This window comes from Hibiscus syriacus, unplaced genomic scaffold (genome assembly GCF_006381635.1).
Source record: "Hibiscus syriacus cultivar Baekdansim isolate YM2019G1 unplaced genomic scaffold, ASM638163v2 tig00002511_pilon, whole genome shotgun sequence".
NCBI lineage: Eukaryota > Viridiplantae > Streptophyta > Magnoliopsida > Malvales > Malvaceae > Hibiscus > Hibiscus syriacus.
In genome coordinates this window covers 4,350,279-4,377,485 of record NW_024061932.1, presented here as the reverse complement: position 1 = coordinate 4,377,485, position 27,207 = coordinate 4,350,279, and the positions used below count along the sequence as shown (strand labels likewise).

General features: G+C 31.7%; 1 pseudogene; it reads right to left on the bottom strand.

The window, feature by feature from the left end:
• Positions 1–1,278: 1,278 nt before the first annotated feature.
• LOC120146837 lies at positions 1,279–5,242 on the bottom strand (annotated as a pseudogene).
• Positions 5,243–27,207: the final 21,965 nt, after the last annotated feature.

The following is a 27,207-nucleotide window of genomic DNA, read 5'->3' as shown; positions in this document are numbered from 1 at the left end:
TTGATCATCCTTAAATTTGAATATAATCAAATTTTACGAAAATCAAATTGTGAGTAAATTAAAAATTATTTTTTTAAAGTATAACCTTAAACTAAAATAGATGAAATTATGTCTATAACAAACGCGGATAAACCCTCACTAAAATTAAATATTGTAATACTCAGTGTGTAATGTGCTCATGAAAGATCTTGAGTGACTGTCTTTTTAAACAATCAAAATTTGACCCAACATGTTTAATAGACACCTGTCAACTCCGAATTTTTGTTTTAAACCTAGAAACTTAATGTATATATTTAGGTTTTGACGTGTTTTTGTTATCTATAGAATAAAGGATTATGAATTTATACACATAAAATAACTTAAACGATCATTCTATTTCGTTCTTATTCATAACACGATGTGAAATTTTTTAGGATAATTTACAAATTAAAAAAAAATGTAAGAAATTCAAATTTTTAAAATTTAAAATATATTTAAAAAAAATAAATTGGAACATATACATATAATTATAAAATAAAGGTTAAATTGATTTAATTAAATCAATTATCCTCGTTCAATGTTGAGAGAAAATTGAATGAGATTCATTTGTAGTCAACAAGATGTCTCGACTGAAGAATGACTTGTCCACGTTAGACTATCTTCTAGAAACTTGTAGGATTTTAGATGCTAATTTTCATTACAAAATGAGTTTTGTTCCTAGAGTTTGTCATTGTGGCATATACTTTGACTAAATAAACTTTCTGTTATGGAAATTTCTTTTATTTTAACTCAACTTGTCTCGAGATTATTACTTTCTATGTTCAATAACTCTTTTGATAATAAGTCATAGAGTATTTTTTTTCCTTATAGATCTTAGAAGTTTACACTGAGGCACGGTTTTCTTTATAAAAAACGTTGAGAAAATCATTAGATAATAGGTTGAGAAATAAACAAATTCAAATCAACTCAACTACTTATTTCATTCAATCATACCTAACGTATCGTTTGATTCCATTTTAATTTATCATTGAAAAATTAATAAAAAATTAATATAATATTTTTATTTTTTTCAATAATAACATGATATTACCTTAAATAATACGTCAACGTCACCGTATTTTTTAATAATACGTGACATTATCTTGGATCATCCGTAGAAATCCTTAGACGTTTTCATAGGTAAAGAATCAATCAGGATGCTTCCATATACGAATTCTAGAGGGAAAGATACACGTATATATAATTGCAACAAGAAGAAGCTTTAAAATCACCAAACAACAAAAATGCTTATGATTAATTCATTATGTGAGATCACTCAAACATGTCTATTTTGCCGTCTAACTAACTTCCCTCAACCATTTTTTCTCAAACTTGTTGATCTTTTATCACCAGATAGAAACCTGGGTAGGCTCAATAAGCTATTAACTCTTGTAATACCTTCCAAGGCTGACCACTCTTCTTCCGCAACCGAATGCTCTGCAAGGCTCCTCGACTGCCCTCCCAACTTCCAAGATGATCTTTCTTCCGACTCTTCTGTTACGGGAACGATTTCCATACAACCATGAAATGTGTCTGATTCAGCAACACCTAAACTCTGAGAATCTCTTTTATTATCAGCAATAGCCACCGTCGTTTCTCCGGATTCTTTAGGAGTCCTTGTTATGTTGTTTTTTTCTTCTGCAGATCCATTAATTGCAGGCGAATATTCGAGAAAGAGGCATACAACAGCACAATCATTCTTGGAAGTAGGGTACTTAAGTCTCCATGCTGAGTCGCACAATCTACAAGAGCTCTAGCAGCTGTTGAGCGACTAGGGGCTGATGCCACAATATCGATGGCTTCCTTATTTGAAAGCACATCCCAAACCTGCCCAAAATTAAAGCTGAGCTCTCAGAGAATTTATATGAACTTCGAAGGAAAAAATATAGATATATATTTGCCCAAAGCAAAGGCAGAAGGAAGGGCATTTATAAATGGACTTCTCTACAGGCTACAATGAACAGGGTGAAAGAAAAGGGCCCCTCACAGCGATGTTTTCAGAGTCCTCAACAAAATTTTCAAATTAGATTGATGTACTACGAAGAGTCGAAGATGAAGATACCCCATCAGTAGCAAGAATAATAAATTCGTCTCTTTCAGTAAGGCGGCGATAGAAAACATCTGGCATAGAAATCAAACCAAAATCCTTTAGACAGAAGTCCCCAAAAGCTCTAGCCATTGCCAAACCAGGTGAGTCATTATTGGGCAACCATACACGTGCAACCTCAGGCTCATCTTGCAAGGAAAAAACCCTTCCCTTGCATTGCTGAATTCTAGCAGCTTCCCCTAAACATAATGTTGCAAGAACTTATTAGTTCTATAGATGGTTATTCAAATTGGATAGCACAAGTTATTATTGTTATTCTGACACATATAGATGGAAAATCTGTATTTGTAAGTCATTATGTGTGTCTGTGTGTGTGTGAGAGAGAGAGGACTTGGCAAATCAGGCTTCAGGTCAACAGTCAATTGGATTGCAATCAGAGAATTATCTTTGTCTCTCATTGCCAGCACTGCTCTCGAGTCACCAATATTTCCAATTACAAGATCCTGACCCTAAAAAACCATATTTGTCATTGAATGGTTAGATAACATGAAATAAAACTTTCAAGGTTCTCAGACAAGACACATTAGCATGTGCAGTTTAATAAAGTTCAAATCATATATTTCAGTACACACTTTAAAATTACTTGACTGTTATATTTAGAAAAATAAGATAAATCCATTACCTACCCATATGTTAAAATATTAATCTGGGTAATACATCTTATGATTAACAGATCCAAGAGATGACTAACTTTGAATTTTAATTCACTCAAGACTTAATACCTGCTTCACCAAAGTAACAGCAGTTGTCCCACTGCAGAAACAATCGACCGTTGGATGCAACTTTAACTCCTTATCCATTAATTTGGAAGCTTTTATCATAGACCGCTTAAGAGGTAGATACATCTCGGGAGCTGTTCATTTTCTTCAATCTCCAATGACTCGAAGCATTCATCATCCATGCTCAAAGATGCAGCGTCCTCAGACACAGTGCTTTCAGGAGCATTTTCGCTCTTATTAAGACTACTCTGGTCACCAGTAAGACTAGTTTTCCATTGGGTACATAATATGATAGGAAGAGAATCTCGTACTTTATTGGAAACCATATGACCAAAAGGACCATGACCATCAAATACACCACAGAATATTGTGTCACTTCTCGAACTGAAATTCTAATAAAGAAACATTGAAACAAAGCCTTCACATATTGATGCCATAAAAAAAGAGGAAATAAATAAAAAGCTCACCTAAAGAAAGAAAACGAATATATGACAAACTAATTAAAGTAACATCGATAGATATGTTAAAGGAAACAACGCAACAAGAAAACATTAATTAGAAGAATAACAAGCTCTAAGACTAACCTCCCAAACAAGCATGGCATCCTGATTGGTTCCTTTCTTCCCCTGTTGGGTATACAAGCATGTAACACTACTGGCACCATTCAGAAACATTCTCCCTGGAATGAGATGGAGCTCTGCTTCTTCCATTGGCACTAACCCACTTGGTTTCTTCCTCCACCTACCTGACCCCTGCCTTTGCTTCTTCTTCTTAGGTGAAGCACACGTTGTTGTATCCCTGGCACTTGCCACTAGACCATCTCTATTGCTGCCACTTTTTCCTTTGGCTATGGATGAGCAGCAAGAACCCATAAAGTCCTATGTTCCAGATGATCAAAATAAAATTAAAATACATTCCAAGCATCAAAATTGCCTTCATCCTTAATAGCCATAGCTTTTATTGAGACTTATATCACCAATTTTCCATTAAGATTTAGAATGCTTAGGTTAAAAAGAGAGTTAACCTGACAAAGGGAGACAGCGATAAACAGAGAGATCAAAGCATTTGGAAAGTAACCAAGTGCCTCACATGCATCTCATTGCTACCTCATCATCATCCACAGGCAAACAATTTTCCTATGATCACAAATAAATTATCTAGGGAACAGTAACATATAGTGCAGGCTGCAGAAGACCCTTCTCTGCTACTCACTTTATTTCAATCTGAAAAAGAGGTTAAAACTTATTTTGTTAACTAGACAAAAATAAAGGAAAATTGTATACGGAAAGTGTTTAAATTTATGCTTAATCTAAGGATTCATAAAAAGGAAAAAATGGAGCAGCAAGCTTAATCAAACAAAAAATTATCAAGAAGTGCACTACTATAAATTTTCATACAAAACGGTGCAGCAACCCGAATGACCAAGTTTGAATTTTCTTCCCTTTCACCTTTTGCTAAAATTTCATTAGAATGCATTTTATTTTTCTGGTTTTCCTGGGTTACCAAACTCAATTCTCCACAACTTTGATTTCATCTCCTTTTCACATTTTATAAAAATCCAAGATTATCATGAACTAAGATATCAAAGCAAACATAAATAGTTGACCTACAGATCCTGTTCCATTTTCGTTGTGCTATTAAGAAGTTGGCAAAAATATTAAAAGTGATCATGTACTCTATTATTCTACAAATGACCCGATTATAGTCTATATGTATATAACAACTTTGAGAACACTGTGGATCAAATAATATTCTTTCCATATTGCCGTTTTAGGTGATTCTCTTTTACAAAGAAAAAAGAGGTGAATGCTAAATGTTGTGAAAGTTTCAACATCTTACTGCAAAGACGAACACTAGATCATAAACTCATATACTGTCTCCTCCATGAAAACTTTAACTATGTTGTCAATTAACATCAATTTCATACACTCGAACACAAAAAATAAAGCATTCAACCTAAATAAAACTTAAAGTGGAGTTATTATTCAATATCAACTATGATTTTATATTTACGTATAGTTCTTTCTTCCTAAACCAAGATAAAGAGAATGACATCACAACTATTAATTCAAACTTATTAACAACAATGAGGCAAAACTAACATAAATGAAAGCTTCAAAAGATATTTTCTCAGCTTTCTCTAGCATTTGACAATTTATGCTTTGAATTTGAAATCAGAAAAAGTTCATAAGAAAATAATAATACCAGCTGAGATGAAAGGAGAACAGGAATAATGGAAAGATGCTAACAAGTGCTTCAACATCGTAGTGATTTCATGTTCTCAAAACCTTACCCAGCCTAACATAAATGAGCCATGAATAGGGTAAACCAACTACTCAAAAGATATAATTAACTGCATTCATCAAGGTACCTACATCACCTACATCATTTAAGGAAACTAAAGGAGTTAAAGAGACTGAAGGAGCGTGACACACATAATTAGGTAGAGTTGTACAGTTTTCTCTAAATGGCCTTCAATTATAACTAAATTAAAACTAACATAAGAAAGAATGAACTAAACTTGTATGCTTTTAATTAACTCGGATAAGAATCTAAAATCTAGGATCATCAAATTACCAACAGAGCCTAAACAAAGGCTTCAGTTATCGTTTAAATTGAAAAAAAAAATCAAAAAAGAAGAAATTCAAGCAACCAAACAGAGACTTCACTACTGAAAAAAAAGAGAAAATTTCGGAATACCTTATTTGAGGTAAGAGAAAGACAGCTTGGATGAGAGAAAAAGCTCGATCGAGTGAAGATGAATTTAAATTATGAGGGTTAGGAAAAGGGAAATTATGGAATAATCAAGTTTTAGGGTTTGTTTTGATTTGAGGGGGGTGGGCTGTACGCTTATTCCCGGATTAACTGTCCGCTTGCATGTGGCCAAACTAGTTTTCTTTCGAAGCAAATATTTTTCGCATAAACTTCAGATTTAATACCTAAATTAATTTTATTCTGTTTTGGTACTCATACTTCATTTTTTTTTCAAAATCATATCCAACATTTAGTTTATGTTCATTTTGCTACCATCGTTAAAACTTTAAATGATTAATTTGTCATCATAAGATAATGACACATCATTGAAAATAAAAATAGTACATTTGTAGTTCTATAAGTTTTAAGTGTGGCTACCAAAATGAAACCTAAACTAAAGGTTAGGTTTGGAAAAAGAATTGAAGTTTGGGTATTAAATGGAAGAAAAACAATAGTTTAGGTACCAAATGTAGTTTACCCAATCTTTAGTGTTTTAACTAAATATAATTTAGGATAAACTACGTATTTAGTCATTCACTATTACTTTGATTTTGTTCTGGTTACCTAACTATTTTTTTTCAAAATCATACTAAATATACATTTTGGTTTGTTTTAGTCACATGTTAAAAAACAAACAAAATTACTAACTTAGAATTTTCTATTTTTTAATGATCATGTGACGTTAGGTAATGATAACACATTAATACACTTATTTTTTAACGAAGGGCAATCAAAACACTAAAACATAACTTTGGAATAATTTTGAAAAAATTAATATTGAATGACTAAATAAACCAAAATGATAGTTGGATGATTAAATATGTAGATACCCTATAATTTATGGTTATGCTCCGAAAAATAATAATTTATAGTTCAATCAGAAACAAGATATTATTTGTTATTACTAAAATTATATCTAAAAATAAAACATATTTGATAAAATTAAATATGATAAAGTAATTTTTTTAAATAAGTATGAGCACATTTTTAGTTTACATTCTAAAATATTTAAGTAATACTCTACTTATACGAGTGGCGTGTTAGTATTCATAATAACTAAATAATTCACATATTAAATTGATTATTATAAAAAAATAAACTAATTAATCTATTACAAAGTACTATATAAATCTCAATTGGATCTTAGGTATGATCTGGCCCTAGACTGGGGGAGCCACCCCTAACCTAAACTTTCGTGTAAAAAAATATAAACTAAAATAATAATATATTACATTTAGAGTTTTTTTAATGAATCGATAACTATGCTAATCATGCATAAACTTTAGGAATAAATTACGCGTTTAGTACCTAAACTATCAGTTTGGTTCATTTTAATACTTAAATTTCATTTTTTTTCAAAATCATACATAACGTTTAGTTTTTGTGTAAAAAATATAAACTAAAAATAATAATTTACATTTAGAGTTTTTTTAATGAATCGATAACTATGCTTAATCATGCATAAACTTTAGGAATAAATTACCGCGTTTAGTACCTAAACTATCAGTTTGGTTCATTTTAATACTTAAATTTTCATTTTTTTTTCAAAATCATACATAACGTTTAGTTTTTGTTTCATTTTAGTATCTCGTCATTAAAAACTTAACGGACAAACTAATGTGGCATAGCTCTGGTAGACGGAAGATCAATCCGAACAGTGAATCATGAGAGAATGACGAGTCGACCAACATAATCCAATTTCAGACCCATCAGATGGTGATCATGAAGATCAAAGGATGAAGAAACGAAGAGTCCATCATCGATTTGGAAGATTGAAGCGTTTACATATGAAACATAGACTGAAATCACATTCAAGGGGTCAAAAAGGTGCGGGCTGAAAAGTTACGGCTTTCGGTCAACAGATGTGATAGCCGATGATTATAGACACGTCGACCAGTGAGTTTGTCTGTTAAGTTTTTAACAATGAGATACTAAAATGAAACAAAACTAAACATGTATGATTTAAAAAATGAAAGTTCAGGTAAAAAACAACCAAAACTGATAGTTTAGATATTAAACATGTAATTCGTCCAATAATATATTATAATTTAATCAATTAAATAACAATTTTACAATAAAAACTATGCTTAATAACAAATTATATTGATTATTAACTTTGTGAATTATTAATTGATGATGAAATATTTGGATCCTATTGTAGAATAAAATATTAAAAACAGTCTCCTACACAACTGAATAAAAATACGTAATGACTATAGTCATGATTTGATATGTATAGATTTAGATTAATATAACCCTAATCTAGGGGTTAATCTTTCCTTTTTAAATAATATTAAATAAATTTTTATTTAAATTTTTTGATTCAAATTCATAATTTAGAGAAAATTCAAGGACTTAAAACATAATTTTAACTTTTATAGATAAAATGGATATATATTCTCACTTGGAGATTTTTATGGTTACACATATCAAAATAGAAAAGACATAATAACAAAATTACCCCAACTTTACACAAATGGTCACTTGTCCCTTATCCTTTTTTCTGAACCCCCAACATTTTGTTTTAGAGCAAGATGTCACTGGGTGGATAGAAATCGTTAGTTGACTAAAGGTTAATGTTTTATATTGATGTGATAAGTCCACGTGTAATGTCATTAGGGATAGGCATGGGACTTAAACCCAATCTGACTCGATTGGATCATATTTTTTTTTAAAAATCAGGTTCAGATTTAGAGTGAAAAATACCTAACCCCACTCAACCCAGAAAACTTATATTTACCTTATATATTTAGGGATAATTATAATAATACCCCTCTATATATTATTTATTTCAATTAAATCCCTTTTATGAATAAAAAAATATTTTTAATAAATACATTATTTTGGGTCGGGTCGAGTTTAGATTTATCTTAAAAATTGAGTTGGGTTCAGGTCGGGTAGAAGGGATATATTTTGGGTCGAGTGTAGGATTTAAAATTTTTGGCTCGGGTCGGATAGACCGAAAATCTGACCCGACCTATGCTCATCCCTAGATGTCACATCAAAAAAATTTAAACTATTTAAAAATATTTTTATAAGTGTATATGTAATTAATTATAATTATAGTTTACTCCAAAATAATTTTTTTGCTGAAGTGGCATCACACATGGATGTGTCACGTTCGTATAAAACATTGATAGTTAGTAAACTAACAATTTTCATCCAACTAGAGGACATTTTGTTCCAAAATGAAATGTTGGGGGCTAAACTACTCCAAAAGAGGATAGGAGCAAAGTGACCATTTGTGCAAACATTGGAGATAATTTGTTAGTTCTGTCATCTTTTTTCTTCATCATCAATGTCATCGTGTTCCTCTCGGTGTCTCGAGTCGACTAGTGTCAAGATCGTCATCGTCTTCACTGGCGTAATGGGAGGTGGAATAAGGGAAGGTTTGGCCACTTAAAAAACTCATCCTCCGTTGTTCTTCATCGCATAATATCGGTAAGTGACTCCTAATTTCTCGATGATGAATTATGGATGCGCCGCCCCCATGTGTGGGCTTCGTCTGCCAACATAGGAGCTTCTAGAAGATGGTTTGAATCAGTTTGAGTTTAGCCAAATTGATCGAACCAAGTGTTTAAGCCAAACTGAGTCACTTAAGTCAAGTCGAGTCAAGTCGCGCCAAGTTGAGCTGTGTCGAGCCGTTGACTACCATTGACAATTGTTAACTGTCGTTGACTACCATTTACCATCATTAACTACCGTTGATCGGCATTGACCTTTTCTAAAAAAGTTATATCTTGGATTTTTTGACATCGTGGGTCCATTTTGAGATTTGTTTCACTAAATTCAAACTAACTAACCTATTTTTCAACGTTTTACCTTTCGATTCGATATGTTTCATGATTAAATTATATTTCTGATGCTATTTGATTTGCCATGTATATGAGATATTAGGAGACGTTAAATTCAAGTTTGATAGAGATTGAAAGAAGTTAAATTGGTGGATCGATGTAGCTCAAGATCGAGATAATATTTTACTATCTTTTTTTATGTTTTATGATACATGTTCGTAATTGGTTAATGCATGAATGAATGCAATTTAGACATGCATTTATTATTGATTATTCTAAACATATTGGATACAATAAAACTATAGTAAATCAGTTAAGACTTGATTGGATCTTATAAGAAAGTGGTAGAATGATAAGAAATAATTCAAGTTTAGTGATTAATTGATAAAGGAATTAACATTGAAATCCTTAAATTTTTATTATCCTCATTAAAAGATATAATACTATAAATATTTGAATACGAAATTACGAAAATATCATTGCAGTATAAAATGAAAAAGATTGCCCCTGATATTAAAAATATCATAAGAACTCAAACTTGACTCGATAAGGATAACGATTCATTTGTTTACCCTTTCTGATTTGTAAAGTCTATTTGTAATAAGTGAATAATAAAACGTTTGATTTTTAATAAACATATGAAGATTTGTTTAGTTAGAAGTACTCCATATGTCTAAATTATTAGAAATGAATAAAATTACCATCAAGTTCTAAAATAATGTAAATAACCTTGCATAAGTAAAACAAGCTTAAGGTTAATAAATACATAAAAGTAAACCATGAAAAAAAACTAAAACAATCTTGTACACTATATCAACCTAGGATACTTTGTGATGTGAGCAATTCTAATATATGAATTACTCAAGAAAAATAGTAGACCAAAAACAAAAACAATATCAAAAACTTATACATACAAACTTCACACTTGACCTTCTTCAACTTCTCCTCCACCTCCAACAATTTTGAACCATCACTTACACAACAATCTCTTTCGCATTTTAGCAATACTTAATCAACCTTCAACACTCAATTCTCCCTTAACATGTTATTTTATATCATAACTTTGAGAAGAATGTATTTTTCATATTTGGCTCCAACATCTTCATCAACCCAACAAAAGAATTACATCCATCTTCTGCATCACATTCATAAATCTAGTTCAAAATAATAAATAAAATTTCATTACCATTATAAAAAATTCCAGAAAAGTATCACAATTCATCAATCCATGAAGTATAATTAATTTGGAACCAATTTGGTCAATCAAAGAATCACTGACCTTTGGTTAATTCTTTTCTAAAAAATGAATTTTAACTTTCTTCTCTCTATCGAATGAAAAACAAATTTAAAATAAATAAGCAAGCCAAAATTCGTATAACCCAAATAAAACCGAAAAGAACACTAGAAACAAATTCGTGAAAAATACCCAAATGAAACTGAAAAAACCCTTAGAATCATTTAATATTTATGCAAAATCATGAAAATACCCAAACAAAAGCCCAAATGAAATAGAAAGAACATTGTTTACCTGAAATTTCATAACACAAGCTTTGATTGATTCATGTTAGCGATAAACCGAAATAGCTAAGAGGGGCTAATTGGTCTTTAAAAACTTTGTGGTGGAAGCTATCAATAATTAAACTTGTTCACAAGGAATTTAAAGTGGTTCGATTTTTTTAAACCAAAGTCTACATCTACTACCTTAGCATCCACACTAAGGATTTCTCAAATCGACTAGATTTGAAAACCTTTATGGACAAGCTGTAACCTTACAAATACTTCAATGTTTATGCCCCAAAACCTTGAATACACACTCTCCCAAAGAGTAATTAAAAATTTAGAAAACAAAAGAAAAACCTCACAAAGGCAAATGTGTTTGCACAAATTAAGCACCCACCAAAAAGTACACTTGAGCAAATTTAACAATGTATCTCACAAGTGTGTTACAAAGAATTTGACAACTTTTTATCTAAAACACTATTGATGTTAGTTTGATTTTACAATTTTTCTTGTTGTTCTCCATTTGAATCTTGGTCTCTTTTGTGTCTTCTAACATCAATCTAGCTATTTGGAGTCGTTGGGATTGATTAGAGCCGTTGGAATAATTAATTTTGAGCATGTAATGCTCACTTGCACATTTGGTATCGATACTAGGATGTTGGTATCGAGACTGAGCATCCTAACGGTCAAACTTATAGCCTTATGGGATTTTGGTATCAGGACTAGCACATTGGTCTCAAGACAATGAGGGTTTTGGCTAAAATATAAGTGTTTTGAGATTTAAAACAAAACTTACAATTTGTGAAATTACTCATGAACACTTATGATTATTTTTTACACTTAAAAACACTTTACAATTGTTTATGGAAAATTATTTGTAAAATTGTGAAATGCAAATTTAACAACTTAAATCATTTAAAAATTCATGTTATATCAAAATCAAAATTTGGTTCAACAATCTCCTCTTTTTTATAACAAAACCTTTTGCGAAAATTTGTTTTAGCTTTAAAAATGATTTGTCAATTTATTTCATGAAAAATAAATTCTTCCCCTAAGTAAATAATTTTTAGCTAGAAAATTTTACACTTACATTTTCCTCTTTTTGTTATAACTAAATCAAATTTAGCTTCAAAAGAGAAAATATGTTAGTGTAATAGGGAACTCAAATATTCAACAATAAACATAAGATCAAATTCATGATTTACATGAATTAAATAAGTTCATAAGATCAAATAAGCATAAATTCATCACAACAGTGGTTCAAACATAAAGTACCAAAATAAAATAGTATCAAAGATAAAGCAACATAAAGTGCCAAAATAAAATCCATAATGTGCATGAAAACAAGTCATAATGCAATAATCCTAAAAGCATCATAAAGATGCCTAATCTTCTGGATGCGGAGGAGAAGGAGAGGGAGGCATCAAATGATGACGTATTGAACTAACATCATTCTCAAGCGCATCCTAGCGAGCATTTATGTTCCTGAATCTTTTAACCATAAAATAATACATGGTCTTCATCGATATCTTCTCTTGAGGAAGGGGAATCGGTTACTCATCCATTTCATCTTGTTGTTCCTCAACGATTTCCTCGAGATGTTGTCTAAAAGCACGCCACTCACCGGTTCTTACATCGAAACCTCAATAGGCCTTGTGGGCCGATTTGAGATTGATGATACTAACGAGATGAATGGAACGGTCATAGACGGTGGACACTCTAAGCTTATCCCTAAAGATGTAACTAAGGATACAACTATAAGGAAGAGTTTTGGCATAGTTTGTCCCTTTAGACATGACATCGACAAGCTCAAAGAAAATGCTCATGGAAAAATTAGGGTGAATGTCATTCATGATATGATAAAACCACCAATAATCACAAGCGTGCATATGGGTAGATTTACCATCAAAAGAACATAAAAACCATGTAATGAGAAGTAAAAAGAGAAGATCGAGGAACTCAAAAGAGGTACGGATATCATTTGGAAATCACTTTATAGGAACATGTGCATTTTTCTTAAAAGGGCCATCATCGTTTTTAATTTTTAAGAATGAGGCAATTGAAGCGGGACTAAGAGTGAAAGTCTTACCCATTAAGAATGACTCAATCCCTATAACATTATTAACATTCTCCTCCTCATGTACTAGGATAATATTTGAAAAGAAAGAACCTACAAGGTTATGATTAACCAATGGAGGAATGTTAAACAAGTTAATCAACCCCAAGAGTAAAAAGTTTCAAAAATAGGAAATTGATAATCCCCCTACATAAGAAAGTTTGGATTGATGATACGTTCAGTTCTAAGGGATTTAGTATTGAAAAAGCTATTGAAGAGTTCAAGGGAATTAGGATCCTGAAAGCAAGCATTTTCAAAACTAGTGGTATTTGAGTATTGACCTTGTTCGGTAGTGCCACTAGTCCTATGACACTTTAGGTTCGTCTTAGAAGGCATATTGGGAAAAAACAGTGGCTAATTACAAGAGATAAATTTTAGGAATTTTGTTGGAAACTTGGTGGACAATCCTAAAACAAGGGTTTAAAGAGAAAAATTGGTCAATGGGTTAACTTCTTGCAAGAAAAACATGAAAAAATATATCTAATAATCAACCCAATTGCAATTAATAGAACATAAGTTTTGCATATTTAATAAATTTTGAAACCCTATATGTTGAAATTTTTTGAACAAAACATGTTTTTAATGTAATGGAAATGTTCAAAGGAAGTATAATCCATTTTATAGGTAAAAAACAACATAAAACATGATTTGGACCACTAAAAATAAACAAATTCAAAAAATTGTGTAAATTAGTTCATTTAAAAATACCTCAAATGTTTTATGAAAATGATGGCATTTGATGAGTCCCTTGATGCAAATCCACTTGATACAACGTAAGGATAAAGAATTTGAGTGAAAATGAGTTTTAGTAGGGATGATTGAAGAGAATTTAGAGTTTGGTTGGTTAGGGTTTGAATAAAAAGTGAGAGCTTTATGAAATTTTGATATAAAATAAGTTTTTCGCACATAAAGGGGCCCCGGTCTCGATACCGAGATAGACGGTCTCGAGACTCTCTTGTATCGATATTGATAAGCGGTATCATTATCGACTTTATCAATATCGATTTTGGCTACTAGAATTTTGGTCTCGATACCAATAACCTGAAAAAGCCAAAATTGACATTTTAAACCCTCAAAGCATTATAAAATAAGCACCTAATGAGTTTAGGATTATAGGAAGTCCTAAAAACTTATTTAGGAACTATAGATAAAGATTTGACACTAAATTTAATGTTTTAATAGGTACTTTACTAAAGTGTATGTTATGGATTTTTTAAGAAATTATTAGCTATATCAAACAAGGTCCAAAACATACCAAAAAGAATTTAAGGCCATAAGATATCAAATTAAGCATATAAGGCCAAAATAATCCAATTCATGCAATCTTAACTCCACCTTACTAAATGTAATAAGGCACTAGGAGGAGACATGCAATCAAGCAAAAAAACAAATATAATCATGTAAAAGCACAAAATTGCATGAAATTGAAACATTTTACCACTTGAAGCAAGGTCAATTGGTTAAGTCTTCCTTTCTTTAAGTTTTCTTCCTTAGTATGTTTTTGGAGCTCCAAAATAGCTTGACTTTGCTCACCATAGGTCCAACACACGTACAATAGACATTTATGCAATTTTTGGTACCCAAATCTTTTGGGGTTTATTCATGTTAGTTTTGAACAATCTAGTCCCCTTAGGTATCCATGGAGATAGGATATCCAAATTTTTGGTAAAAATGAGTCCTTTAGGGACCCATATTCTCTTAAAGATTTTTCCTTTATAAAATTCAAGGGAATACACATGTTTATTGTAAAAGTCATTTTAGACAAAATTTGATTTGGAGCAATCTCCTCTTTCAATTTTACTTTTAATAATTTCGTCAAAATTAGCCTTTTCGTTCTTAAGATCATCACTTTTCCTTTGATGATCCTCATGAACTTTGGAAAGCAAATTTTTAAAGTCTAAATTCTTTTTCTCAAAAACATTTAATTTTTCTTGCAAATCATTGACTTAGCTTTCAAGTTCAGTATTAGTCATAGAAAGTGAACCATTTTCGATCTTCAACTTTGAATGAATCTTTTTGTTTTTTGAGATCATGACTTCACATTCTAAAACTAATTCATCATAGACATCTTGCAATTCATCTAATGTATATGAATTTGAATTAGATGAGCTAGATAATACCTTTGAATCTTCTTGGATGGCTATGAGGCAAATATTGACTACTTCATCCTCTTCATCGTCAGTGGAGTCTTCATCACTCCATGTAGACACAAAAGCCTTCTTCTTTTGGCTTGCTTGATCTTTTCTTCTTTAAGTAGGGACAATCATACTTAAAGTGTCCCGATTTTTGGCAATAGTAGCATATGATATGATCCTTCTCCTTCTTTGTTTCATGCTTCCTTTCTTTTTCTTTGGATGACATGAATCTATTGAATTTCATGAAGAGTTTGACTATCTCTTCATCTTCATTATCCACCTCTTCACTTGAATCTTCTTTATGTTCATTGGTGGATTTGATAGCAATGCCAAAATCCTTTTTTTTCTTCTCCTTCTTTCCCTCTTCTTTTTATTTCATTTGAAGCTTCATTTTATGAGTAAGTAATGACCCAATTAGCTCATCGAGGGTGTACAAATCCAAATTATTTATTTCTTCGATAGAGGTTACTTTGTCTTCCCAAGATGTAGGCAATGAGGCAAGCATTTTTCTCACTACTTTTCATTAGGATAGACCTTCCCAAAGTTCTTCAAGTAATTGATTAATAAAGTAAATCGATCTGATATCGTCTTTATGTATTCATCGGGCTTCATCTTGAAGTTCTCGTAATTAAGAGTGAGAATATCAATCTTGGACTTCTTGACTTGAGTTGTTCTTTCATGAGTGACTTCAAGCTTGTCCCAAATTTCTTTAGAATTTGAATATGAGGACACTTTACTATACTCATTGGGGCCAATTGCACAAAATAAAATTTGCAAAGATTTTGCGTTTAGTTGAGCTAGCTTCCTATCTTCGTTGGTTCATTTCAACTTGTTTCTTGGTGGAGTCGGTGAACCATCAATGATGACATCCCAAATCGAGTAATCGGTACCTTGAATGAACAACATCATACTATTCTTCCAATAAGAATAGTTTACACCATTGAAATATAGTGGTCTTGTAATAGATTGAGAGTCTTCAACATTATAGAAGCCGAAAGTTGAAGCCATCTTTATCGGTTGCTAGAATAAGTTGATAGAGCTCTTTTAAGATCTTCACAAGGTTTTTAAACCGTCAATTATAGCCCTCTCTGATACCAATTATTGGCTTTATTGATCAATCGAAATAGCCAAGAGGGGGTGAATTAGCCTTTAAAAATTTTATGGTGAAAGCTATCAACAATTAAACTTTTGTACAAGGAATTTAGAGTGGTTTGACTTTTTAAACCAAAGTTTACATCCACTACCTTAGTATCTACACTAAGGATTTCTCAAATCTACTAGATTTGTAAACCTTTAAGGACCAGGTGTATCCTTACAAACACTTCAAGGTTTATACACCAAAACCTTAAATGCACACGCTCCCAAAGAGTAATTACAAATTTAACAAACAAAAGAAAAACCTCACAAAGGAAAATGCGTTCGCACAAATTAAACACAACAAAAACCACACTTGTGTAAATTTAACAATGTAGCTCACAAATGTGTTATAAAGAATTTGACATTTTTTCTCTAAAACTCTATTGATGTTGATTTGATCTTAAAATTGACTTTTTTGTCCATTTGAATCTTGGTCCCTTTTATGTCTTCAAACATCAATCTAGCCATTTGGAGCCATCTGAATCATTAATTTTGAGCATCTAAAGCTCACCTGCACATTTTTTATCGATATCAGGATGTTGATATCGAGACCACACATCATAACAGTAAAATTTATAGCCGTTGAACCCTTGGTATCAATACTATTTGAATGAGTAACGATACTCAACCTCTGGTCTTCATACTAGGACCATGGTCTCGAGACTGGGAGGGGATTTCGCTAAAATACAAATGTTTTTTAGCTTTGAAACAAAACTTACAAATTTTGAAATTACTCAAGAACATTATGATTATTTCCCACTTAAAAACACTTTAAAATGTTTATGATAGATTATTTATAAAATTCTAGATGCAAATTTTAACAACTTAAATCATTTACAAATTCATGTTATACCAAATCAAAAGTTGGTTCAACAATTTCAAACCAAATCCCTCGATTTTTTTAAAGAAAGTCTTGCTATGAATTACCCATTACAAATAGGGAAAATGATCGTTTAAAATCTACATGGAAAAAGAGAAATGAGTTTTATTTTTTTAAATATTTTTTAATGTGCCACATCGTTTTGTCGGTGGTCATTGGTTCTATGTCAATTTCCGGGACGTAGTGGATGAACTTGTTAATAGTAGAAAACATCATGAATGAAACCAATAATTTCAAAACATTGTGTATGAACGTGAGAATTTAGTATACTTCATGTATAAATAGGGTAATTAACCCTTTTATTTTTTTCATTAGGTGTGGTTGTTGTTAGAGGAAGTACTTTAGGCTTAGTCTATGATTTGTACCACAAACTCATTTGCTTTATGCATAGGGTTAGCCCTTACCGAAGGGTCTTATGCTATATGCAAAAGGTATTTACCGTATGACGTTATGCTAAATGCATAAAGTTCTTATCGGGTGTATATGTGGGTGTATGATTCAGGGGAACCTACACATTCTGATGTTCAGATAAAGGATAATTAGATGATATTTAAACTAATCTTTAGAATCTCTTTAGATGTCTGTTTTGTTGAAATATATGAATCTACTCGTATGTTTTTCTCTGCACTAATGGAACACACTAGACTCTCAAACTTAATCTTCATAATCTATCTCTGCTTGATCCTTCTTATTTATAAATTTGTTGACTGTTATCTAAAGAACTGATTAATAAAATTTCAACTCTTCACTAGAACCTGTGGATTCCTTGATTACTAAGGATTTCTATGCTTCACTATATATCTACTTGACCTTTAGCTTTGTTCGGTAGCTCTGTATTACAGAGTTTTCCCAAAGTTCACTATATTACTTATTATTTAAGGTTTAAAGGAATTGATCTTTTGTAGTATCGACATCAATAATGGGAATTCCTTCGGTGTTGCTTATAGAGTACGACACGTGTAATTAGGAGGCATGTATGTCATATATTATTTTTATATTAAGATCTAAAATTTGTTTTTATATAGTGTATTTTTTAATTCTATTTTGTCGATTAAACTATTTCTGAACTTATTTTTGAATTTAGAAATTGTTTTATGGTTTCAAATGTTTTGAAAAAAAAATTATTTCCATGGATATTAGTGTGGGTCACTCCGGTGGCCCTAATGTGACACCTTAGATCGGATTGGGTCACCCGTATATATTTGAGGGTGTTACATTTAGTGGTATTAGAGTTTAAGTTTAGCCTTTCTGGTGGATCAACCGATCGTCTGTCATAGGGTATCTGGTCAATACATGTCCCTAGATTATAATCGTACTATTTTGAATCGAAACTCTAATGTCAAGTCCTCCTTCTGTAATAAGTATATGTTTGTATTATGTCCGTTAGAGATCAATCTGTGCTGAAAGTTAATGTTGTTAACATTCATCCCAATCCTAAAAATCGTCTCGCGAGTAACGTTTAAGTTACTTGATTGAGAATTTAGACCCAACTCCCAACAGGAATCTGGGTTATGTTATCTCAAATGCTATGTGATTATAAGTCTATACTCAAGCGTAATAAGTGGAACTTTGAAGTAATAGTTTGGGACACCTTGTAACGATTAAAAGTTTATGAGTTAATTAAAGGGTTCGATTAGTGTTATAACATAATCAAGAAATATTTTTGAGGGATGTATTCTTGTTAGCTTCCAAGAGTATCATAGTTTTCATGAACCAACAAGAAGCATGAGTATTGCAAACCACTGAAGGGTTTTAGATTGACGTGATAGAGTTAAGTTTAGATAAAGTATTAGAAATGGTTGATTCCTACGAAATTGAAGATTTCTTTCAGATTATGAATAAATAATTGATTGTATAAGATGTTGAGATATGGCAAATTCTAGCAAAATTTTAAGTTGAATCGGATTTAGTCATAGAAGTCTTAAAGGAAAATTTTGAGATTAAGAAATGCTACCCAAGCGGATTAAGGAACAAGGTACTTTTTCCAAGCTTTGACAGAATGATTTTCCCCTAAGTTCAGCATCTATGAATCGAACTAGAGAACTTACGAAACCATTCTCATTCCAATAATTTTGGAATCAGATAAGTGTTAAGATGCATACCTCAATATGTATAACTTTTGAGGTGTTCGTATACATAACAAAAGTATAACTTTTGAGGTGTCTCTATTATGTATGAAATAAATGAGAATGTCTGAATATTGCACTAGAGGTAAGAAAATTCATATGCCGAAAACTTCGGTTATGTTAGATAATTTTTTAATGTGATGAGGATTTCAATATGCAGACCATGTAAGAGTTATTTTGATATTCATGAATGGTAGCTATGTTTTCATAATGATACACATAAGACATGGTCTCGAAAGGTAATTATGTATCGATGAGTAAGTCATTCATTATTATATAATGGGTTACGATTTGTTTGCAAGTGTATTAACGGGGCTACTAATGATAAAAAAATCTTATACTAATATGGGGATTATGGCATCGATGTCCAATGTTGAAGTTTAGATATTATATACGTATCTTCATGGAAGAAACTACCAAACTTGGTCATAAAGAGCAAACTAAGTCATGGATTCTTTGAGCTATACTAGATACTTAAGATAATAAAATAAATTGTTTATCAATTTAATTTGACCTTGAAATCAAAATGCATTCAAGATATCTTTTATGTGTCTACATTGAGATGATACCATCTTGAACTCATTCATGTTATCTTGATTAAGGGTGTTTAATTAAGGTTTGATTGGTTCTACAATGAAAAATATGTTCGGATTATGAATTTTGTTAAGATAGAATACTGATGAGTAAGCGTATATGATGGTTATGATTCAACAAGTAATCAATGCCCTTACTGAGTTAACTTAGGAAAGTCTTTGAACTCAATTTTTGCATTTGTTTAAATTAGGTAAATTTTGAGGATGGAATTTCTTTTAAAGAGGGGAGAGTTGTCACACTCTGATATAGGGTTAAAATTTTCCTATTTTAAATGTAGAGACTAAATTTATTTTTCATTTAAAATTTTGACTCAATTTCATAATTTAGAGAAATTTCAAGGACTTGAAATGTAATTTTACCTTTTATAGATGAAGTGGAAATATATTCCCACTTGAAGATTTTCTATGGTTACACCTACAAAAAAATAGAAAACCCATCTTGCCTTTCCATTTTTATTAGTTTCTCTCTTTTCATCCTTACATCTTATTCACCAAGAATTTTCTATCCCATTTTTTTATCGTTCAATTATCCTTTTTCTTCACCTCCGACGTCATCGTGTTCCTTATGGTGTCTCGAGTCAACTAATGTCAAGATCGTCATCATCATTGCCAGCGTAGTGGGAGATGGAATGAGGGAAGTTTCAACCACTTTAAAAACCCACTCTTTATCATAAAATAATATCGGTAAGTGACTCCTCATTCCCCAACGATGAATTTTGGAAATTTTCGTAACCGTTCAACCATTAAAGTCGTCGTACACACCTTACGTGTCACCATCTGCATATGGGAGTCATCTAATAACCTCAAAGCTTCTAAAAATTGGTCTGAATTGAGCCAATCAGATAGAATCGAGCCACTTAAGCTGAACCAAGTTGCATAAGCTAAGTCGAGCTACGCCAAGTCATTGACTACTGTTAACTATCGTTGACCTATCATTGACCATTGTTGACAAATCATTGATTGAATTTGACTTCTTTTTTTGTTTTGAAAAATCCCATTTTGAGTTTTTCAACATCTTGGGTCCATTTGAGGTATGTTTTGTCAAATTCAAACATGTTAAGTTGTTTTTAGCATTTTACCTTTCGATTCGATCCGATTTTCTTAATTAAGTATATTTTTGATGCATTTGTTATGCCATGGATCTGAGATATTAAGATATGTCGAATTCAATATTGAGAGCGATTGAAAGGAGTTTAAATGATGGAACGTTGTATCAGAATTGAGAATACATTACTACCTTTTTGCGTACTTTATGGAACATTGGTAATTGTTAATGCATGAATGAATGCAATTTGGACATGTGTTATTATTGATTATTCTAGACTCATACTAGATACGTTAAAAGGATAGTAAACTAGTAGACTAAGAAGAAATAATTCTAAGTTCATGGAAATGAATTGACCTCAAAATCCTTAAATTCTGGTTTTCCTTCTTAAAAGATCTACTTCCAGAAATACTTAGATATGAAATTACAAAATTACCCTTGTAGTGTAAAAATCAAGGATTCCCCTGATATTGAAAGTAACCCGAGAACTCAAACTTGACTCATCAAGGCTACCTTCGAAAAGGCAATAATTGGACCTTCTGATTTATGAATAAACATATGAAGATTCATTTAGTAGAAGTACTCCATATGTCTGAATTATTCAAAATGATTGAAATTATCGTTGAGTTCTAAAATGGCCTAAATAACTTAATGACTCAGAATAAGTGAATGTCTTCGATAAATCCAAAAATACTAGTGAACTTAACGGATGTATCCCTCCTAAAAGTTACCATTATAGAGATCGGTTCAGTTTGGATTTTTCATGAAAGTCTGGTGAGTCATTTGAAATCTTGAATTATTGTACATCACTACTTACCCTCACTAGACAAATTTACCAAAATTTCTCCTGAGATCAAGTGATTAAAACGTCCTTATGATCCTGAATATTGGAACCTCTCCTAATATATCTAAATATTGAATAATCATGATGTCACATTTCTTGAATGCCCTTATAATATCTGAATCCTAAATGGTTCTGTATTGACATAAATGTCTGGTGGATTCGTAACCATCAGACCTTCTTTTAATAGGATCTCACTTTTGTAATCAATTTAAATTTAACAAAAAATTATGTGTTTTCCTTCCTGATAATTACCAAGTACCTCCCAAAATAAACTAGACCCTCTAGTGTGTTCCTGATGGTGTTACATTACCTTTCTGATTTACCTATATGAATTGCTCTAAATCTCTTATCTACATTTGATGGTATGATCTCTGGGTTACTGTTATTTATTTGACCTATGAACATATTTTTGGGTTGCTGAATATTTTTCTAATTTGGTAGATTAAATCATTGATTTTATTGAACACAGTTTTATTTTGTCATTAGGGTTTGTTATTAGAGGAAGTATTTTAGGCTTAGTCTATGACTTGTAAGACCTTACCACATGCTCCTTTGCTTTATGCATAGAGTAAGGCCTTACTGCAGGTCCTTATGCTATATACATTATATTTATTAGGCCTACTTATGGGTGTATAGTTCAAGGGAACATACACATTCTGATGTTTAGATAGAGGGTAATTAGATGATTTTAATAGACTTATGTATCTTCAAAGTCTATTTTGTTAAATAAAATTATTATTATTTGAAACTACTCGTACATTTTTCTCTATGTTGATGGAAACACTAGACTGTTACACCCCATTGTTACCCAATTTAAAAACATATAATTTATTTACCTTAATTTTGGGGATCATTTTGCAAAATGGAGGTTTAGGTTAGTTTTTGAAAGTCCTAGAAATTTAGGGACTCAATCTGGAATTTTCCCATTTATTTTAATAAAGAAGAAAAAATGATGAAAAATTTGTTGGGAGGCCTTGAACCCATGTCCACAAGCATGAGGAACCATACTCCTACAAACTAGGCTAAGCCACTATTGGTTAACAAAATGATAAAGCTATCTTTAATTATTTATCAAGATGATATATTCTCTATTTTGGAATCAAAAAGCTGAGAAACCAGCCCAAAAAACCCCCAAATTATTCAAAGTTTCCTTGTTGGCTTCCCCTTCTTTGACCATCTTGTAGATGTGTCCATCACCACTATTGGTGGAAGCGCCGCCTCATTCTAAGCCATGCTCTGCCCTCCACTCACCTTGAAACACCATCATTAACCATGGAGAACCCTTCAAATACTCATTAGAAAACCAAGGCAAGTGCCGCTATTTTCTTCGATTTTAAATCGATCTTGACGTTCGTGCATTGCACCACCACCACCATTATACTCCTCGAAGAATTCCAAACAAAACCTAGGCAGTTGTGTCCGTTCGTCGTTGTACAATGACTATGTGACATCCTTCCACCGTGGGTATGGCCTTCAATCTCATTTTTGTTCCTTTATTTTGCGTTTTTTGTTTGAATTTGAGTGTTATGCTTATAATCATATCCACCCAATGTCATAGAGTTTTTGACCGTCGAGTTTGGCCAATTCACCCGCCTCCACGCATTGCCCATGAGTGAGGCTTCTCGACCGATCGAAAAACTTCTGGAACCAGTCTAGTTAAACCAAATCGAGTTAAACTGGCTTGAACCATTCGAAACAGCCTTAAACTGATCGAGTCGAGCCAAGCTGCTAAGCTGAGTAATCGAACTGAACCATAATGTTGAGTCGCTGATCGAGTCGAGCCTCCATTGACCAAGTTGTTGACTGAGTTACTGATCGAGTCAAGCTACAGTTGACCGACGTTAACCAAAAGTTAACTTTGTTTTCTCGAAAAGTCATATTTTAGGTTTTTTGACGTCTTGAGTTCATTATTAGGGTTTATTTCACCAAATGCAAATATGGTAAGCTGTTTTTCAGTATTTAATCTTCTGATTCAATACAATTTTCATATTTTAGGTTTTTTGACGTCTTGAGTTCATTATTAGGGTTTATTTCACCAAATGCAAATATGGTAAGCTGTTTTTCAGTATTTAATCTTCTGATTCAATACAATTTTCACATTTTAAGTTTTGTTTCTGATGCAATTTGTTTTACCATATATCTGAGATATTTTGGATGTTGGTAAATTATACGAATCATCACTGTGTTTTGCTCTATTTCCTATTTCACTCACTTTACTTTAAATTTGTTCAATTTCTTCACCGAACTTTATACATTTTGCGTTTTTGTTCAGTCAAACGTTTCCCCCACTAATGACGTTATGATGTGGAATTTATTATTATTATTTTTAAATAACATTTTCCAAGTCAAAAAAATCAAAACAAAAAAAAAATCATTTTTTCTTCCCCATTCTCTTCTTTTCCGCTCAACTCTTCTTCTGCCCCTTCCTTCACCATCCTCTCCTCCACCCTCTTCTTTCCTCTCTTCTCCTGAAACCCCACCTTCCTTCACATATTAATTTTTTAACATAAAGAAAAGTTGAAACTTTCATACCATTTCATGGAGAAACCCATATTTCTTTTTACATTAGGAAACTTGGGATTCTTTCAACACAAAGCAAAATTGGAACGTTCATATCATTTTGCAAGAAACCCATTTTTTTCATATTGGAATTGTTAAAGGAAATCAAAAAAGCCAGATTCTACCTTACCATGCTTTCCCCCATTTATGGAAGTGGAATTTGAAGAAAACACATTATCAAAAGATCAACCATATCATTTCCTTCCACTAAGCCTCGTAAAGTGTTGCTCTTCTCTTCAATGAACCCTTTCTATTGTTGTTGTTGTTGCCATTGTCGATTAAATTCCTTCCAAACTTTATCTTCTTCTATCATAAACAAACAAACTCAAAGAAAGAATATTTCATGAGTTTAATTGTTTGAGAATTTGAAATTATATGGAGGTAATTCCTTCCCATTTTTGGTACATAATTAGCACTGTGGAGGAAGGCGGTTTTTCTGGAGAAGACAAGGAATAAGAGGGTAGAGGAGAGGATGATGAAGGAGGGAGATAGAAGAAGAGTTTAGCGGAGAATAAGAGAATGAGGAATAAAAAAGGATTTTTTTTGTTTTAATTTTTTTGGACTTGGAAAATATTATTTAAAAAAAATTGCGCCATAATGTCGTTAGTTGGAGGCCAAAAACACTAAATATATAAAGTTCAATTAGAAAATTGAACGAATTTAAAGTACAGTGAGTGAAATAGGAAATAGAGCAAAGTACATTGATGATTCATGCAATTTACCCCTTTTGTATGTCAAATTCAAATTTTAGAGTGATCGAATAGAGTTTAAATGGTCAACCGATGTGGTTCAAAAATTGAGGTAATACTCTATTACCTTCTATATGCTTTATGGAACACATTGGTATTAGTTAATGTATGAAAGAATATGATTGGTCAATTATGTTTAGTTAATTATTGCTAGATTCGAACTGAATACAGTATGAAGTTAGTAAATTGAATAAGACTTCGATGACTTGCATAAAAAATTGGAAAACCAAAAAGAAATAAATCCAAGTCCAGTGATTAATCAGTAAATCAATAAACCTTAGGATCTTTACATTTTGATTATTATATCGAAAATGCTTGGATAAGAAATATGAAGATACCCTTGTGGTGTAAAAGAAAAGGATTGTCCCTGAAAGTGGAAAACAACCCTAAAAAATACATAATTGATCCAATTAAACTATTGATGCACTTGTTAAATGCTTGTTTTGTTTAGAAAATTCTTATATTTGATTCTGAGATGGTAAAAGACTTAGAATTCTGATTCTTGAATAAACACTTTGAGACTAATTTTCCAAAAGTAATGCAAATGAAAAAAATTGATTGAAATGAATGAATTACCCTGATGAAAAAGGAGCTGAATCTCCCCTGCTAGTGCAAAAGACCAAAGAATTCATTCATCACTTGATAGAAATACAAGTTTAGTGATTGAATTCTTAATCTAATTAGAAAATCCTGATAATCGATTCATAACCATTGAGATCACAACATACTTGGATATTCTAATTTCTGAATAAATATCTAAAAATTTAATTATCGAAAGTATTCTATATCTCATAATTGATTAAACTGACTATAATACTCTGGAACTCCAAAATAACTAGAATAACCTCCAGTAATAAAATGACCTAAAATACCCACATGACCTAGAAATAAGCGCACACCATTGGACAATTTTGGAAACATTGATGAACCTATATGTTGTATCATCCCTAAAGGTTATGAAGCATGACACAAGCACATTGATCATTCTTTATATTGTTGCAATACAGAAATAAGTTAAATACCCATAGAATACATGTTCGGATTCTCGAAATCTGAAGGTGATTAGTATTAAGAACAGAATATTCGTGAAGTATATCGATCCGAATTATTGGCAAGTATTATAGTGTTGGGATCTGTTTAGTTATTTGACTCAAAATCCTAAGAATTCAAATATAAACCTAGTAGACACCGAGTTTTATTTTGAGTTTTAATATAGTATATATATAATATCTATTTATATTTATATATTTGAAAATAAATAGTTCTTGAATATATATAGTTCTTGAAAAACTATATATATATATATATATATATATATATATATATATATTATAGTATATATTTTTTATTTATATCATTATTATCATCATCATTATTATTTACTATTATTATTCTTATTTATTTTGGTTTTTATCTCAGGTCTAATCCAAGTCCAGGTATAATAAAAATCCAAGAAGTCTATGTTCGGGAAACCCAACAATAAGCTCACTTGACCTAGGGAGCAAGCAACCGGAACAAATAGTCCAAGTCAAGCAAACGTCCAAAGTGAAAACCCAATCAGCAGGTCTGACCAGCCTACTTGTGCATTAGGGTTTCCTCAATCAAGCAAGTCATCGCACACATATTAGCCATCAGATTAGGGGACAAATAAACGGTTGAGATCAAGACAAATTAAGATTATGAAACATTAACTTTCATGAAATTAGTGCAGTCGGTCGAGAGTCATTGGATCTGGTTTGGTGATCCAACGCACCACAATGCATCATATGATCTCAAACATCACCGATCGACAATTACCAGCGGCTGGAGACCATCTGCCAACGAAAATACCACACGCATCGAACAGAAACAAGTTTCTAATACATTTCAAGAAGAAATCTGAAGCTAAATCAAAATAGAGAAATCAAAAAAAATGGCAAAAAAATATGGAAATGCAATCGAGCAAAAGGGGGAAATAAAATGGCAACAAATCGAAGACAACAAAAAGGAATTTTTTTTCCTTTAAACAACAATTCAACCGAATCAAGACAAAAAGGAGCAATATTCAATCAACACTTGAAAGAGCCATAAAAACCGATATAAAGAAAGGAGTACTTAGTTTTTTCTGATTATCGTTTGAAGACGTTCATTG